Source organism: Papilio polytes, unplaced genomic scaffold, assembly GCF_000836215.1.
Source record: "Papilio polytes unplaced genomic scaffold, Ppol_1.0 DF822067.1, whole genome shotgun sequence".
Classification (NCBI taxonomy): domain Eukaryota; kingdom Metazoa; phylum Arthropoda; class Insecta; order Lepidoptera; family Papilionidae; genus Papilio; species Papilio polytes.
In genome coordinates this window covers 2,331,760-2,336,554 of record NW_013527137.1, presented here as the reverse complement: position 1 = coordinate 2,336,554, position 4,795 = coordinate 2,331,760, and positions in this window count along the sequence as shown.

Below are 4,795 nucleotides of genomic sequence, written 5' to 3'. Positions count from 1 at the left end.
CTGTGTGGTCGTGGCGTCGGGCGAGCCGGTCCATTTATAAATGTTAAGAGGTCATTCATCTAAGTGACGTATAAACCAAATTTTATAAATTAAAGGGCGGTTAATGATTGAGTGGTTTTAAAAGACACAAAGAATATAGACATCATACAACTAACAAAGAAATTCAATGGAAAATTTCGGATATCTGATGAGGTCTAAAACATCAACGGTTCTTTGGACTGGTTTCAATCTGACTCACCGTTCCACCAATCGATTGCAATGACTTCGTTATAAAGTCCTAGACAAAAAAACACTAACGGAAATATAAGACAAATTGTTGACGTAATACAACAAAAAGTGGGCGATGAAAAGGTTTTTGAACTGATACCACGAACGCTGATCTCATCAGAAATATCCAATAAAAAGGTACTCTAGAGAATCATTTAAATGTTACATTTCAACGTAATATTAAACTGTCTTCTTGACCTGAATGATATCATCAGAAGAACTAAAGCAAAACCTTAATTGTTTCAATAGAGTCATTACTATTTTCTTTGAAAAACACTGACTACAAACATCATAAAACACTCAACAAAACATTTTATCAATCAATGAATTGATTCAACAACAGATCATGACTCGGCTTGCATAATAATTGTAAACCGGTTACGACTTATGACATTATATCAACTACATTCAAATAAAAACATAAGTTTAAGTTATGATGTAAGTTGCAAAAATAAACAAAACTTACGTGTCCTATGTGCATGACTACCGATTACATCTAACAAACGATTGTTTCTCGCAAACTGAGATCATCTATGATTTAGGTAAAAAGAATTTAAATGTGATCAAATGAATAAAATAGTTTTATAAAAAAGGGCAGATATAATGGTCTAACAAACACAACTGAAAGATAGAGAAGACTTTAATAATATAAAACCCTGCGCACTTTGATTGTGGATTTTCATTTTATACGTCTACATTTTTTATATTCATACATTATTAATCATGATTCAAGTATCAAAATGCCGTAGTTGAAGTTATAATCAACTTTGTATTCAACTATAATATTTCTCATAATAACGATGACGTGTCGTGTTTATTCAGGTGACAACAGAGATAACGTCAGATGATATGATACGTCATCGGCACTTCTGTTTGAAAACCCATTTACTAGGCCCTTACACAAACCAGCTAGTTCAACAAACAGGTATCAGTTAAGTAATATATTTGTGTATAGAACTCTTATTGAATCGAGTGAGATATTTTCAGAGAATAAACACGATTGCTGTGTTTCGTCTAGCAATTGGAAGTAAACGCAGCATCGATTGCTAGTAAAGGCACCAGATATTTGACGTCAAGTGCTGCATATAATATTGTGGGAAGAGTTTGGTTTATTCAAATCACAGAAATGTTCTGTCTGAACTGAAAAAAACTTTACATAGAGTCTAAACTAAAGGTCGACAATCACGTGAAACGCTTTACAACGATGAATGACATAAACATGTAGTACTAGTTTTCGCCCGCGACTCTGTAGCGTGGACTATAAAATAATCAAGACTAAGTATCCTACGTGTTCTTCAAGACTATCCTCTACACCTATGCATAACTTCATATAGATCCGTTCAGCAGTTTAGATTACAAACTCTAAAACACGACATATAACAAACAGTCATATATGTCTGTTATGTCAGTCGACATAACTCAAAACTAACAAACAGTCGGATGAATGGATATCCATTCATCTAAACATTCGCATTGATAATATTGGTAAGATTACTAATAAAAGTATTGAGAAATCGGATTTTTATATGACGTTTGATTAGTTTCCGTATTAAGAATCCCTTGTATATTTTATAAGGCTTGTCTGCTATATTTCACCAGCAAAAGGTTTAATATCATTCAGTTCGAGGAATTCTTTAGTTGATGCTATTTTTATAAAGAGGTTTCGAACGCTGGTAAACCCGCTTCGTGCCGGCGCCCGACGCAAGTCCTAATTATGTATACGTCCTACATATTTACCTTCGGTATGAGGATGTTTGTTGAATAAACTATTTATGAGTATTTATTTTAATAAAAATATACGGTATTTCTAGTATTAAATGAAAACTATAAAATTCATAGCTATTTAAGCATAAAAAACTAGTTATTTAATACATGTTTAAAAGCCTGTCCCACCAAATTGTAAATTGTCTGATAATCCAACGTGTAAAATATGTGATGGAAATATCGGATTTTGTTACCTTGTATTTTTAAGCTATCTGAGCCTCTATCAAATAATGGTGGGACAGGCCCTTAGCGTTTTTAATTTTATGTCGATAGTCTGTTTTAGTTGTTAAACTGTTTAAGTCTTCATTTAGGTTACACGTATGGTGGAAACGTGCTCATTACTACACGAGGTATGAGAAGTGCGATAAGGTATGGCAGGAAACATGCCGAGCTCCGAATACTTCGATTGCAAATATACGCGATAACACCGCCACACATATAAAGTGGACAGACGCGCTCTAAAGTGCTTTATTAAAAAAATCGGTTATCTATATCTACATATATCTATACTAATATTATAAAGAGGAAAGATTTGTATTTTTATACATTTCTATATGTTGAAATAACTCAAAAACTACTGGGCCGATTTCAGAAATTCCTTCACCATTAAAAGTCTACGTTATCCGTAATTAGTCTGTTTTTTTAATTTTACAGGGATAAAGTTGCGAGCAACTAAGCGGCAGCTAGTTTTGAAAGTAAATGTCAAAAATTCTTTTTTTTTAAAAAAACAGCTCCAATTTTCTGTTTATAAAAATTAAACACATTATAGGTTGCGTAAAAAGTTAACCTACAAACACACTTTATATTTAAATATTTCCATTAATGTACGGGACTGTACTGTATTCGGTAATAAGCACATTGTTGTGCAGATCGTCAGTCGATGGCGCGAAGGAAGTGATCGGCCTCGGCCATTGGCACAATCGTGTCTAGAATTCGCTCAAATTATATTTAACGGTCATTCTTTAATTCCTTACTTTCTAAAGATAGCTGTTTGAAACCTAGTTAAGCAACACTGTTATCTAATTTGTATATTTCACTATTTCGCGAGATGTCTGTTGCATAACAAGTGAAATTATTGAAACAAAAAAATCCAGTTTTTGATGCTCACTTGTTTTTGTTATTAAATAATTAATCTAACCTCCTTTTGATGATAATAGTAGCGAAACCAAAAATAACTGCAAAATAAACGTAGATAACAATATCAATCATTTTACTTAGTTATGTTTCTATATGAAAACATAATAATTGTTATTCCTCATTTGCAGTTGCTACTTAAAATAAACTAAATGCATAAATTTATGACATGGTCCAAGTTAGATTAGATCGTAAATTATTTTAGTTATTGCCGTATTGTGCACAAATTCATAAACTTTGGTAAACCTCTCCTTAAAGCGATTTTTATGTACGGTTTTATTGTGATTTTACAAGCCCAAACCCCTATAGAATTTAAGTATAATTTCAATACCTTACAATTACAGAGCTTTGAACTTTAAAGATACTTGGAATGAATAAATTTGGGCGTTCGACATTTGTCCAAGGACTCATAGGCAGAAATACTTCTGTAGAAAATGTATTCTCGTCTCTCAAATTCTCTTTAAAAGAACCGAGACAAACAATATATTTTGTGCAATTGTTTTAGCAGTGGAAACATACGGTGACAAGAGCATTGTTTCGTTTCGGCAAACCTAGCCCGGCGTCGGGTTTCCTGTAAAACATCGAGATCCGTGATAAAATAAGGACGTCCGTTTCCTCTGCTCACTTTGCATGCGACGTGAAAGTCACAGGTAAATCTTTTTCATTGCTCATTAAGTCGTTTGTAGACGGAAGGACCTTATAAATGTTTAAAGATACTAATGACGACATTGAGGGATAACGATTAGGCTATTCAATTATGAATCTACTAACACTAGGTTAGGTTTCCACTTAGGTAACACTAGGACATCAAAATGGAGTCCTAATTAAAAGACATCGCTATTCGTTTATATCTGATAATCAGTGTCATCTCAATTATTGGTGTATTTATGAGAAAACGTGACGAAAAACAGTTTGGTCTTTTACTAGCCCAAAAAAGTTGAGAATCTTGTAAACTCGTGAACACATTTCGTTATGTTTTTAACAATATTTCTTTGGCAACATAACGATTTTTGTATGAAGGGAAAATTAAAAAGTGAATAACTATAAAGATAACGAATCGATTGAAGCCTGAGATGTTATAGTCGTTATGAACACATACGCGAAACCTTACGCGTCAAGTAATGTAGGCAATAAAGGAAACGATAAAGCCTACGAAGGCTGTAATTATACGATAGAGCGTACTGCAATAAACGACACCGCAGCGAAGCCATGTGGGTGCCTTTGTTCTTGTTTTTGACCCCTGCTTTTATATTAGAATTCTCTAGATAGTTTATTAGCAGTCACGTTTAATCTTATGAAAATGCAGGATTATTATTTAAATGTGTCATAACAGTAAATAACGTATGAATAGTTTAATTTTTGTTGTTGTAGTTGACTAATATACTTTTTGATGTTGTAAAAGTAACAAGATATTATGTGTGTATATTAGTTTAGTTGAATTTGCATAGAGGCATTTAAATGATTGCTAATTTGTGGTGGTAATATTACACAAGCCATCAATATTTTCATTTTTAGAATAACATAAAAGTACTCACTTGAGAAAGAGGTTAAGGGAGCTATCATTCCTGGTGGTCGGCACGTCCTTTACACTGGAAGGTTCGCTGCGAACTCCTCGAAGGGAGAGCCTTAG